Source organism: Elaeis guineensis, chromosome 8, assembly GCF_000442705.2.
Source record: "Elaeis guineensis isolate ETL-2024a chromosome 8, EG11, whole genome shotgun sequence".
Classification (NCBI taxonomy): domain Eukaryota; kingdom Viridiplantae; phylum Streptophyta; class Magnoliopsida; order Arecales; family Arecaceae; genus Elaeis; species Elaeis guineensis.
This window is the reverse complement of record NC_026000.2, coordinates 137,806,500-137,821,464: the sequence shown is the minus strand read 5'-3', so window position 1 is coordinate 137,821,464 and position 14,965 is coordinate 137,806,500.

The following is a 14,965-nucleotide window of genomic DNA, read 5'->3' as shown; positions in this document are numbered from 1 at the left end:
TAGCCATTTCTCAGAGTCGGATCTCTGCATTGCATCCATGTAGGTGATCGGATCCTCATCATTTTCATCAAGTTCGATAGGATCGTCATCCGGATAAGAAACTACAGTATCTGTCCGGTTGACGTGGTACTCTACCAGATCGCCTTAAGGGTGCTTGAACAATGGGCTCCGGATCTGATCTAATCAAATCCGATTCAGGTTCAGCAACTTGTGTCGATTTTTCACCTGTCGAACTTCATCAAGTTCGACCTTAGAGGCAACAGTCCCTTCACCAAGGAACTCTTTTTCCAAAAAGATTGCCTTAAGGCTGACAAACACCTTTTGCTCATCAGCCAGGTAGAAATAATACCTTTGGTCTCTTTTGGGTATCCTATAAAATTATACTTGTCAGACCTAGGTCCTAGCTTGTCCGTAATTAAACGTTTAACATAAGCCGGACACCCCCAAACCCTAAGGTGCGAGAGTACTGGCTTACGTCCTATCCATATCTCATATGGCATTTTGGTTACAGACTTACTCGAAACTCTATTTAGAAGGTAACAAGCCGATTCGAGCATATCCCCAGAGAGATCGGCAGACCAGCAAACCCCATCATGGATCGAACCATGTCCAACAAGGTCCGATTCCTCCTTTCAGATACACCATTATGCTGTGGTGTTCCAGGAGGAGTCCATTGAGAGAGAATCCCATTCTCCCAAGATATGTCAGAAACTCATTGGAAAGGTATTCACCTCCTCGATCAGATCAAAGAGTTTTAATATACTTCTCAGTTTATTTTTCTATCTCATTTCGGAATAGTTTGAACATTTCAAACGACTCCGACTTATGCTTCATAAATAGACATATCCATACTCGATAGGTCATCTGTGAAGGTTATGAAGTAGAAATATCCACCTCTAGCACTTGAGCTCATGGGTCCACATACATCAGAATGTACCAGACCCAAGAGTTCACTGGCTCGCTACCCTTTTCAGTTAAAGGTGACTTGGTCATTTTACCAAGAAGACAAGACTCACAGGTTGGAAATGATTCACAATCACCTACTTCAAGAATTCCTTCTTGAGCCAACCTGTTATCCTGTTCTTATTGATATGACCTAGCCATCAGTGTCAAAGATAGACTTCTGACACATTATCTATTCTAGGGTGTTTATCGGAGATTTGAACCACATTAACAGGTTGTGATAGAAAGTAATTCCATTATAAAGTTGTCCAATAAACATTGTAACACCATTCAAAATGATATTGCAAACATTTTCTTTTATTAAAAATTGATAACCGTTCATGGCCCAAAAGGTCTACAGAAATAATATTTAATAAAAAGCTTAGACAATAGTGACATTCACTCAGAATTATATTTCGAGAATTGATTACAAGGTTCATGATTCCTAATGCTAGAATGAAACTTTGCTTCCATCTCCAACGTTCAGGAATCTCTCGCCTTCATCAAATCTCCTACTGACCTGCAGACCTTGCATCGAATTGTAAATATGATAAGGGCTTCCGGTATCCAATACCCAGGCAGTAGTATCACAAATGAAAAAGTTGTAAGGTGTTATCATATAAATACCTTACTTCTTCTTTGGCCTGTTCGATCCAGTGAGGCAATGTATAGAGGACAGTTCCTCTTCTAGTGCCCCTGCTTCTTACAAAAGAGCACTCCCTGGCTCTGGTCGGGCTAGTGCTTCTTGGTCTGACTCTGTGTAGACGTCCCAGCATGCAGCTGCACCTTCTTCTTCTTCTTCTTGTTCTTCTTCCCTTTCTTAAAGGGTCGACGACCAGAAGAAGACCCTCCCACAACATTCACCGACTCCTTATGGAGCTGGTGATCTTCTCAAAGTTCTGCAGCAACCCCAACAAATCGTGGGTAGTTCACTGCAGGCTTTGTCATTCGAAAATGAGTAAGGAAGGAAGGAAAGATTTGGGCAGAGAATTAAGGATCGCATCCTTACCGAGCTGCTCCTGTAGGGAAAAACCCAGTTTACTTAGGCGCTCAATCATTTCGATCATGTACAGTACATGATCAGTGACTGAGGCTCCATCCCTCATCCGAGCATTGAAAATGGCACAACTAGTTTTGTGCCTTTCAATGTCGTCAGGCGTGCCAAAGAGTCGTTCAACATTTGAAGCATCTCCTGTGGCTGAGCGTTCTCGAACCTGCGACTGAACTCATCATTCATTGCCACCAGCATTATGCACCGGACGTTGGTGTGGTCGTTAAGCCACTTCTGGTAAGTGTCTTAGACCGTCCCTCTAGCATTCAAGGCTGGCTCTCAGGTGCCGGATCCGTTACTACATAAAGGATCCGCTCATGCTCAAGGATAATTTTTAATTTCGATACCAGCTATCGAATTAGGTCCCATGAGCTTGTCATTATCTAATAATGATCGGAGCGACAGGATAGTGGCCATAGCTGCATAAAGAAAAATCAGACCTATATCAGTACATAAATTATTAATACTAAAGACTTGGACTTTAGTCTAAAGTTTCTCCCAGTATTTTTACGAATTGGTAGTCTCAACCTCCAATTCGAGGAATTACTTTAATTCCTTAGTGGGTACTAGAATCCACACAGACTGCACACGAGCCCAACTTTGGTTGGTGAACCCATGTGCATCTATGAGTAGGTTCATAACCAGTTGTTTCTCTAAACAACTTATAGTAATTAATTTTGCCCCAGAACCTAATAGTAGGCTTTGGCCTCTACTGAAAAAATCTGGTTAGGTCCAACGATTAACATGATTTGATTTGGTAAATCGGACCAATAAATGATCAAGTCCGATTTTGGTCGGCCAACCTAATCACCATCAGAAAGACTCAAAACCAATTATCATACTATGAATGATAATTCCATTAGTCAATAAGCACAGGCCTTTGGGCCTCCAATGATTATTAAACTAATGGACTCATTATTACTCACTTAATGGGAGGCTATGACTTAGTTATCATATAATTAATCATTTTTAGGACCTAATAATTTTTGAGATTTTATTAAAGAATCGAAGAGAAGAAAATATCCAGCCAATTTCAATTCTCCCACTGATTTTACCTAGTCAGATTAAAAAAGATTTACTTAAAGCTGGCATTAGGAGCACCTAAATCAGTCAAACTGATTTACCTAATGACATGGGTGAGCCCTAATCACCAAGTGATCTAATCAAAACTAATCACCAGGTTGGCCAGGTAAGTGAGATTAGTGGTGGGGATAAGCCATTAACTCGTCAGAGATCAAATCACTACGAGTAGCTCCCGCTTAAAAATCACTAGTCAAACTGCCAAACTTACCTTAGATACCAACCGGTTCATTAGTTTTAATTTGATCAACTTAGTAAATAGGGTTCCACCGCGTAGTCATGAATTAAGTCCATCTTGGTCTAGTTAAAGACATGGACCCATTCAACTACAACTATTGGAGTTGAGTCTAGAGTATTCTTGACCTAATCTAATTCAACTTTTGATTAGATTTGACCAATTACTCTAATTTAGTCCATTTCTTTAAGCTAACCTTAGGTCTAACCCAATTATGGACTTAATCCATCTAACCCATTGACCCACAAGTTTATGCAATTGTCTTAGGTCTTAATTCACAATTCTAGACCTACTAGACACACTTAATTCTTTTAATTAAGTATTTGGACTGATGGGTCAGGATTTGGCATTTCAAAAATAATTTTTAAATTTGAAAAGTTTTATTTTCTGTTCACCAAATATGTTGACTCATTACACAAATAGATCAGCACATTCATAAATAGCTATCCTATTGCTAATTACATAATAGAAAATAACTCAATCAAAATAAATCATAAAAATTTCTTTCGCTACTTCATCTACATGGATATAATTGCATCGGCACCCCTACCGCCATAGGAGACCCCATCGAATGGGAAGAGAGGGCCTTTAAATCCTACTTTTCTCCTATGACCGAACGGTCATGGCAACCACCCAATTCGATTACTTGCTACTTGGATCGAGTATATCTAAATATATCAATTTCAAATTTAATTTTAAAATTTAAATTTCAAATTTAAACAAATTTCAAACAAATTTCAAATTTCAAATTTTTGAATTTTAAATTTTGAATTTTGAATTTTAATTTTAAATTTCAAATTTAAAATTTCAATCAAATTTTAAATTTCAAATTTTAAAATTTTAAAATTTTAAAATTTTAAATTTTGAATTTCAAATTTCAAAATTCAAATCTCAAATTTTGAATTTCAAATTTTTGAATTTTGAATTTCGAACAACTTTCAAAATTCAAATTTAAATTTTAAATTTTAAATTTTAAATTTAAACTTTTAGATTATAACTTAATCTACGCATGCAAATATATATATCATATCTAAGAACCTGCTCTGATACCATTTGTGGGGAAATTCAGTGCAGGGGTAAAATGATAATTTTATAACTTTTCAAAATCACTATTTTACAGCAAAAATTATTAATTAATCTAATTAATTAATAAAAATTTATCCTACACTAGGATCTAAATATGATATATAGCATGTATACATTTAAATTTGAAATTCGAATTTGAGCAGTAAACCTTTACTGTAATGTATTTAGAACACAATACCTTTGTGCGGATAGTAGATCGCCGCAATCTGATCACCGTCGGGAGAGTCTGATCGATGCGATATAGCCACATAATATATCTGCCTCTGTGGATCATCCACACGAAGCTCCCGATCTGATCGACTCCTCACGAGTGCTAGCTCGTTGTAGAGCCCTTTCGACGGCCGATGCTAATCGAACTCCTTCGATCGATGTCTGTCGATTCTTTGGATGCTTCAGATCATCAACAGACGTGTTGAGAGGATGTTGAAGATCTTTTTAAAATTTTGTGGGCTCACGACACTCGTAGCTCATCTTCTCACTTCCCGAACTCCAGGTTGAAACCCTAAAGAACTCACTAAAATCCTACGCACACTTTTTCTTTCTTTTCTTTCTTTTTCTCTTGGAAGGATATAGACCTTTACCTTACACACAAGGATTCCTCACGCCCAGATTTTCTCTCCAAAATTTTTTCTTGCACGCGCCCCACTCTTCTCCTCCTTTTAAAATAACAACCAAGGTCTTATCCACATGAGAGGATAAAGATGAGTAATTGCACATTTGAATTCAAATCAAATTTTGAATTCAAATGAAAACTAATTTATCACTATCCACTAAGGTGTGAGAAGAGGAGGGCGTGGCTTAATTTGTGCGTGAGTGATTTTATGAGAAACATTTTCTCGTGTAATAAATGGGGCGCTAAAAGAGGATAAGGTCAAGCGCTAAGATTGGTTGCTCATTCAATTCAAACTTTATTTTGAATTTGAATGGCCAACCAATCATCCTTATCCACTCATTTGACGCATTAAAGTAGGGTGTGAGGAGAGCTTTGCGTGAGGAAAAATTCATGAGAACTTTCTTCTCGTGAATTCAAATGGGCGCAGTGGAAGTGAGGTGGCGCAGGGAGAATGGGTCAAGGTGGTTTCATTATTTAAACCAACTTAATTGAACCAAATAAGTTAGGCTCAATTAGACTAATTTAAATCAACTAAATTAGACTTAATTAGGATCAATAAAATCTTAATCAAATCAAAAATTGATTAAGCTCAACCCCTGATCAAATCAGGGACCAAACCATCTTGACGATTAGGTCAACTCTTAACCTAATCGGGTCAAACCCAACTGAATCCAATTCAATTGGACTTGATCAAAAAATAATTACTCAATCAAATTGAGTTAATTAGTGATCAAATCACTAATTAAACTTCTCATAAATATTGAGTCCAAATCCGATGGGTAATCGGGCATCAGAATTCATCGATATGTAACCCTGATCGAAGAGTCCCAAACCAGTGGGACTCTTGACCCCAGTATCCAAAATGTGTGGGACTCATGATCAGAGAATCCTAATTCTCGATCACAGAGTCCCAGATACGTAGGACTCATAGTCCACGAGCATTAGGATTCTTCATCAGCCATCAGATCAGATAGGAACCTCTAATGTGTGTGACCCCGCAGGTTCGAACCTAAGCCGGTAGCACAGGAACCAATTCCTGTACTAATCGAAGTGACCATCTAGCAATGGTACCCGATGATCGGATAGGTCAAATAGTCACAATCGCAATACTCAGAACCTATGTGAATATGGTTACTGTATAATTCATCCTTTTGACTTCTGTGTTTAGGACGACTCAGAGTTAAACTGTCAACCCTGATTAGATCATCTGAATCGTGCTCAACTTAAACAGTCCTGTGACTCCTCACAAAGACTACCCTGGCCAAGATTTTGCTAAATTGAAATACGACTGTATATAGCTCCTGAACTGGAGTGGTCAATCCCATCTTGACACACGTATCGACAAGTCAAGTACTTGACTACACCCAGCAGCCTTCCGTCACTGAATTAGAAATTTAGGTAGTCCAGTGTCTAAGTACAGTGAGTTGCTTGCAAGTCACCGTGGTGGTCTCAGGTCGGAGGGACATTTATACCTATATTTCATCGGAGCAAATCTTGACAGCAGAAATAGCTTCGAAGTCGGTCACGTTCAGTGCAGATGTACCCTTACATCTCACCTGTATGCCATACCAGTGTCTCCACACTCATTGGTTAAGAGGACAACTAACCTATATGGTACACAATGACCTATGCTTGATAAACGTTGTCGTCCTTGATAACAACGTATCATTTGGTCGCGAACAGATTTAAGGACTAAATGATAAATCCTCCTTTGTCGAGTCTAAATAGTCCTAAGGACTTCACCACAACATAGGAGTTCATTAGAAGATGAAATATTTTGTGATGAAAAATATCAAAATAATTTTTATTAATTCATAATTCATGTACATATACAAAAATGAGCACAACCGTCAACAGACTGACGATTGGCTTTGGGACACTATTCCCAACATAGGTAACAGTGAAAAATCAGAGGCTCAGCTCGAGAGGGCTAGGGAAAGCTTGGGGAGCTGGAGGAAGCATCGGGGAGCTTACCAAGACTGTTGCCTTACCCCTTTTTATAGTAGAATGCGGTGTGGTCCCGCCATCAATGGTGCAGACAACCGGATAGTTGTCAAATCGCCGTGGACTGTCAAATCACCGCGGATTGTCAGAATTAACCCACATCCTCGACAGGACAATGCCCCAGGACGGTTGCACAGCATGTCCTTGACAAGTCAACAGCCCATAGCGGTCGTACGGCCCTTGGGCGGGCTGGCCGACTATACATCGGTATTTGGCTGTCGGACGTCGGGTGATGACCGGAGACACCGTCGGCTGGTCTGGTACCTCGTTGAAGTCGGACGTCGGCTGCCACCCCCGACAGTGAGTCGGTGATTTGAGCTCCTCCGCTCGGCTGGTCGGGAATAGTATGGGTCTGCCTGGCTGACACACCTTCGATCAGATATTGTCGGCAGTCATTGGTTGGTCCGGTTGATAGAGTCGGACGTCAGTGGGACAGGTTCGAGGGTGAGTCGGCATAATGGGGTCGGTCAGTATATCCCAACAAGCACTAATCCTCTATACCTAGTCAGTGCTTCGACTCCATTGAGCTTTTAGTATAAAGAGTTCACAAAAATATATAGCTTGAATGGTTAATCTACAAGATGGATCCCATCCTAGCTTGTCCACACTATTTCTGCTCAGTAGTAGAATAGCAAGAATTTTATTTGCCAACTCCTCACTGAATAACTGATGGATAATAGATGTATGTTCCATCTTTTCTTGCTGACCACCATAAGGTCTTTCACTTGTTGCAAGGAGCTGAAATCAACAACAGCGGGGGACCGTGCAAAAGAAATGGATGATATTTATAGATCCTGAACCACATCAATGGAAGCACCCTCTCCAAAAGACCATTCAAGATCAAAATGAATGGCAGTGACTTTCGTTATTTGTTTCTCAGAAGAATACATATTTAGGTGAACAAAAATATTGCAAAAATGATATTAATTTTGTAAGTCCAACAATTCTTCCAAATTTTCTATACCTTTTTCTTTTGTTTTATTTTATTTTTTTCATAAAAGATGCCTATAGACAATAGGATACATAACAAGAGGTAGCCCTCCTCTAAATAACTAACTACTTAATTCTATCTTGGCAAAGGCTAGATTTGATTCCAGCCCACTTGATACAATTGCCAAATCTCTTGTATTTGTAGAGAGTGTAAAGGAAGACTTGAAATGATAACTTTTGATACGAGGAGCTATCTTCATCTCAAAGGACCGAGAAATCCAAGAGTTAAATGAAAGAAAAATAACCTTCCCTTATCAATTAATAATCAAAAAATCCTTAAAACAAGAGTGATATGGAGAATAAATAAAATCATGGAGAACCTTCTGGAAACTACTATTTGGTAGTACCACTTGGTTCTCTAAGTAAGAAGATTCCATCAGAGAGAAAAAAAGATTTACTTCAATCTATTCAACTCGAATCTCTAAAAAAAAAAATAAAAGAAGATAAAATAATTATAAAAAAGGGGTTTAATTTTTTTTTTTCTTTCATTGATTGATTCTCCACACATATAAAGTGACATACATAGTCTTTATTTATAATTGTGAGGTCTTCGCTTATACAATTTGTCTAGAATTTTTTTTCTAACTTTTAGAAGAACTTTCTAATTTCTAGAAGGACATCCATTTTTAAATAATTTGGGTTGGATTTCTCTTTCTAATTCGGATAGGATTATGTTTGTAAAAAAAATACTAAAATTCTACATGAGTAGATCTCGATTTCTGCATCAACTTTACCTGCTATTGTTCTATTTAATTTTTTTATGGATTATAAGATGACCTCCGACCAAATTTTTTTCCGAGTAGGAGAGTTTTTGTTTGACTAATCCATTTTGAGGCTCAAATAATAAAATTTATTTTAATTTAGCCTCTAAAGGAGGTGGTCCAAAGTTATAGATCTTGAAAAATTATCTAATTTTAGAAAAGAATCATTTCAATAAGACATTGCATGACCAAGTTATGATCTCTTAAAATTTGCATGCAATTTGACTTCCTGATATGGTAGATTATACTCATGGATCTTATCTAGTCTTATCCATACTGGCCAAGATAGTCCACATTAAGTTTGAAGATCCATTTAGATTAAGAAGAGTTTTTGTACTGGTTGCCATTTGTACTCCTCAATCACATCCTTATTCACATTTTCCTTTCTAAAAAAGAAAAAAAAAACATATCAAACCTATTGTCCAATGCACTCTCATAAAATCAAATGGTATTTCCAGCATATAGAAAGAGAGAGAGAGAGAGAGAGAGTGAAAAGAAAATGAAAAAGCAGGGATTTAGATCTCTAAAAGCTATAAGTCAATTTTATTGAGCTAATTTCATATCTAATTTTCTTTCTTTTGGATACGTAGAAGAGCCCATTGATGATGGGCTATACAATTAGGGTACCCATTTCAAAATATTCTTAATACTCTAAATCCTAGTGAAGGCGATATTTGATCCTAGGTCATTTGGTATAACTATTAAAAATTTTATCAATGTGGTAAACTAGCACCTTTAATTTCATATGTTGGTCATCTCTAGGATGCTATGTATCTATGAGCTCATAATTATATTTATTACAAGAATAAGTAAAAGTAAAATAGATAATATGAGATAACCTATCTCTAATGGTTTCTGACTATTAAACTAAAATCCAATCCCAAATCTATCATATCATTGAGTGAGAATGCATTTCCTAACGACTACAACACTTATAAATGGTATTCTTAGCAAAAAGATAGACAAAATCAAGAGAAATAGTAAAATAAAGGGCATCTGAACTTGTTTTTTTTTTTATAGGCCAAATAGATCATGCAACCTAGTATAAGAGGAATTCTTTGTGCATCGCGGGCGGTGTAGAAATACAGGCACCGTCTGCAGTGATTGGTTCACACATGAGGTCCGGGTGCGATACGCAAATTTTTTTTTTTTCACTGACCCTGTGTGGAAATCAATCAATGCAGGCAGTGCACGTGATTCTACACTACCTGTAGTGCACAAAGAATTACACTCTAGTATAAATACGTCCAAAAAAATTATAATACAAAATATCTTTATATTGAAATGAAAAGTACTCCTACCTGATATCTTCTATTTAAGCAGCAATGTCAATGGATGCTGATGCCCCCATTGGAGGGTAGGGCGTGGGGAATGCTGAACATAAAGGACTCGTTTAGTTCACGGAAAGGATTTTTCTTTCCAAAAAGTAACTTCCTGAGAAGTAACTTTCTGGGAAGTTATTTCTTGAAAATAGGATTTTAATATATTTGATTGACCATGGGAAGATGACTTATTATAAAGTAGTTTATATTTGGATGATCACCTATTTTTCTGAGAAAACTATATAAAATATCTATTATACCCTTAGTAGATATAAAACTATAAATTTTTACTCATAAATTTTATATAAATATAAATATTATATTATATTAATATAAATATAATATTAATATATTATAATATAATATTAGACCATAATAATTTATTGTGTTAATAAAATACTAATATATTAATATTATACTAATATATTAATATTATATTAATATAATATGAATATTTTAATATAATAAATATATTAATATAGATATAAATATAATATTATATTAATATAAATATTACATTAATATTAATAAAAATATTATATTAATATAAATATTAAAATAATATGAAAATATAATAAATATTAATATTATATTTATATAAATATTAAGATAATGTTAATATTATATGATATTACTATTCAGTATTTTATTCTAACGATTCATGGATATTTTATTAAATTTTAGCTATGCATTTTAAAAAATGTTTTAGAAAAGAAAAAAATACTACCGCTTCTCATGTCACGAAAAGTGTCAAAATCTACTTTCTCCATAGATTTTTATTTTTCATGAAATGTGAAAAGTAATTTTTATGAAAAATATTTTTTTTACTCTCTTCTCAAACTCCAACCAAGCAAAAGATTTTTTCTTCACTGTTTAGAAAATATCTCTTTCCTCTGCTTTCTGTCAACCAAACGTGTCCAGATTGAAAGGGAAAGGGAATAAGATTTACATGAGATGGGCAAGCAAGCGAAATCATGGATTAGGAACGAATGCTTTGAAGTAGCACTGCTGTGAAATTTGGGTTGTGATTTCCAGAAAAGTGGTCGAGAGACAACCAGCAGTGAAGAGATCAGGAATGCGGGTTCTCGGGATTAGGAGGCGTGGCTTACAACTGAATTTGAGTTTCTGTTACATCATTCCAGACGGGGATGTAGCTCAGAAGCGCTCGCTTAGCATGATTGAAGTAACTGATAGCAGCTAGGCTTAAGAATGATCTTTGCAGCTCACTTTACTATTGTCGTTATTATCAAAATCCGTAGTTCTAAACTCACCATACATGAGAGTATCCACAAAGTGATTTATTTTGATAATCCTTCTCTGAACTTTGAGTTTTTGAGATAAATCTCATATGTATGCATGGCTCAGCTCGTGATGGGGTTAGGTCTATTTTTTATTTTTTCTTTCTTTATTTTTGTTTCTTTTAATGATTGTTAATATTTTTTCTTATTTAACTTTGTGATAAATATGATTAACATTGCTTAACGTTAATCGTCTAATTAATATCTTTTTTCTATTGATTTTTTATACATTGGTTTTTTCACCCGTTGCCTACTTATTATGTACTCAATGTGTTTTTAAATTTAGATTACCCCGAATGGCTAGTTCTCAAGCTTATAAATTGGGTTTTTTATTAGGAATTGGAGAAAAATAAGAAAAGACTCTCCCCTCTTCTATTCTAATTCCTATTTTTTTCTTCTCAAAACCTTCTTCTTCCAATTCTCTTCCAAATCTTCTTAATTTATTTTTTTGATCTTTCATTTACCAGATTGGAAATCACCTTAAGATAGTGCATTGCATGCCTCCAACCTCTAAATTTTTAGATTAATTTAATATTATTTCTATACTAGTATTTGATTATTAGTTCAATCAGATTGCAATCGGTTCTTGTGAAAAATAAATTTTATTATATTTTATTTACAATTTAGGATGGATACCCATTTCGATTGTGATTTAATTACTAATAATACATCAAATATTTTAGCATAATATTTATTTCATCTTGTATAATAGTTCTGTTAAATATAACATTTGTTTTGAAATTTTCTGCATATTAGTCTGTTTAAATTTTTTTCTAAAATAATAATAATAATAAGCAAAAAAATAATAAAATCAATAATATAGAAATGCTAAAAAATTTCAATATATTTTTTTGCAGCTTTTATATATGTCTCTCAATTGTTGGGTGGATGTCTGACCAGGACACTATCTTCCAAGATATTTTCAGTAACACGCGATATAGTAGGAAGAAAGAAGGAATAAAATAAAAAATAATAAAAATACGTGGATCAGCTACAAAAAGACTCGCCTCCATGGGGCATGCAAACTTCACTATGAAAAAAAAAATTACAAGAGGAGATCTTACCCTCAACCCTCATACACCAATTTCTCTCTCACAGAAAGTTTCTCCTAATAAAAGCTCTCTCTCTTGGAAGACCCTCCTGAACCCCTGAAGTGATCGCTGTCCGCTGTCCAGGAGCCCTGTTCCTTCTCTCTACAGCGTACGACAGCTCTCTCTTTTCTTCATAGGGTTTGTTCTCTGGATTTTTCGCGGTGTACGAAGCCGCACGCGATCACAGCAAAAAACGAGCCACACAACCTTCTGTTCACCGATCAGGCCCTTTTAAAGGGCTTAAACCTAATTAGATAAGGTTTAGATCTCCTAAACAGGCCCAAACAAACCCCAGATCAAGCCCGGACTGTTGCATCGTGATTGGGAGCTCTGGGTCGTCCGATCGCATGCGATCCATGGAAAGTTCGTGGATCGTGTGAAACATATGAAAAATATCCACACGGTCCACGCACTGGGCCATGGACCACTCGATCCATGGTGGACCAGGTACAGGCCCAGGCACGGCGCCTGAGCCTGGGCTGGCCTGCGCGCGTGGGCCTGGGCCGCTCTGCACCGAGCGCCTGGGTCGGGGCCACATCCCACGTGCACGCACACGCGCCTGGGCCGGACCGCGCGCCCGCGCCTGGGCCGCGCCCTGCGCCTCTCCGCCGGTCGCCAGCGGTCCTCCGCCACCTCAGGTTGCATGCAACTTCAAAAGTATGTATCTTTTTCGTTCGAGCTCCGTTTGGGGTGATCTTGATCTCGTTGGATTTTATTTTTCATCGTGAACCTCGCTGTGAGCTCAATATGATCGAATCTTGAGATGTCAAATCTTAACAATCTCTATCTGACTCGATATTCGGTTCCTCCTAACTTCGAGAGCTTCTGGATTTCTCATCCCCATGCCTTGGGGCAATACCTGCTGATCATAGATGGGCAAACATGGGAGGCGAACCAGGCCGTTCGATCTCATCTCCATCATATGTTGTGCTCTTTCTGACCTGAGACCTACTCAGGACATAATCCTGCGGCAATAGGAATCTCACCTTGCAACGTCGCCTTTCCTCCTCCGAGTCTCCTGTTTCGTGCCTGATCCACCTCCACCTCGCTCTGGGCTCCACTGACTTCTGAAGCTCCACCTCGCACTGGGCTCTCCGTCAGTAATAATTCCTCTGCTCTCCTTCTTTTCCTCCAGCACAATCCTATTGCCGTGTAGCACCCTCAGGATTCTTCCACCAGCTATCATCCTATAGTCTCTCGAATCCAGTCTGCTAAGTGAGATAAGACTCTGTCTGAAATCGGGTATGTATTGGACCTCCTCCAATCTTTCACTGCACCATCATGTATCCTCCAGCTGACTGTCCCAATACCTCTGATCGATAGTTCGATCCATCCGACAGATATACAGTACCCTCACTGCTCTCCAGAGAGTCAAACTGCTTCTCTCTACAACATACATGATAGTGCATGCAGAATCTAATATCCACTGCTGGAAAGAAGTAGATACCTCATCAGATATCTCCAGGACATCTTCATCTAAATCGCTACAGCAACCACCATCCGATTTTTGAGTTGAGGGCAATTTTTGACTAGATATTCCAACTCCTCACATCGATAATAGCTGGTTTTGTTCAAGTCCCTCCTGGACTTGGATCGTCCTCGTTGCGATCTTCTGTCACTCTGTCTATCGCCTTCTGTCCCTCCAAAAGCCCCCAAAGCTGAGCTACATCACCTGAGCTTGAAGCTGGGTTCTCCCTCCTGAGAACTTCGTTCTGGAGTATCGCCGTGGTGATCTCGTCCATCTTGATGGTGCTCTTCTCCACTAGAAGAGCAGTCACCAAGGATTCATTCAAAGATGGAAGCGAAACCAGCACCCTAGTCTTCTCCTCAACATTCTCACCAAAGCTGAAAAAGTCGGCGAGGATCTTCTGGAAGTGGCTGAGATGCTCCTGCATGCTTTGTCCCTCGGCCATCTAAGTTGGTAGAACTGCCTCCAGAAAAAAAGAGTATTGGTGAGAGACTTCGCTATATACAACTCCTCAAGCTACGACTACAGCATCTCGGAGAAGTCTCGCTCAGCACATGGATCACCACCTCATCCGTAAGATACATGCGGATGGTACTCACCCCCACATCTGTAGCCGTCTCCAATCCTGCACCTCTATGGTGATTGGCTTCTCATCGTACAAGAGAGCATCGATCAACCCTTGTTGGATGAGCACATCCTTCACCCTTGCTGCCACAAGGAGAAATTGCTCTTACCATTAAATTTGTTGATCTCCATCTTAATTGTTCCTATCTTCTCTATCTTCAGTCTTGCTCACTACCACTACAATCTGCGTCCTTGTATCATTTTATTTTGATACCACTTGTTGGGTGGATATCTGACCAGGACACTACCTCTCAAGATCTTTTCAGTACCACGCGATGCAGCAGGAAGAAAAAAAATAAAATAAAAAATAATCAAAATACGTAGATCAGCCACAAAAGGGCTCACCTTTATGGGGCATGCAAACTTCACTATGAAAAAAAATTTTACAAGAGGAGATCTC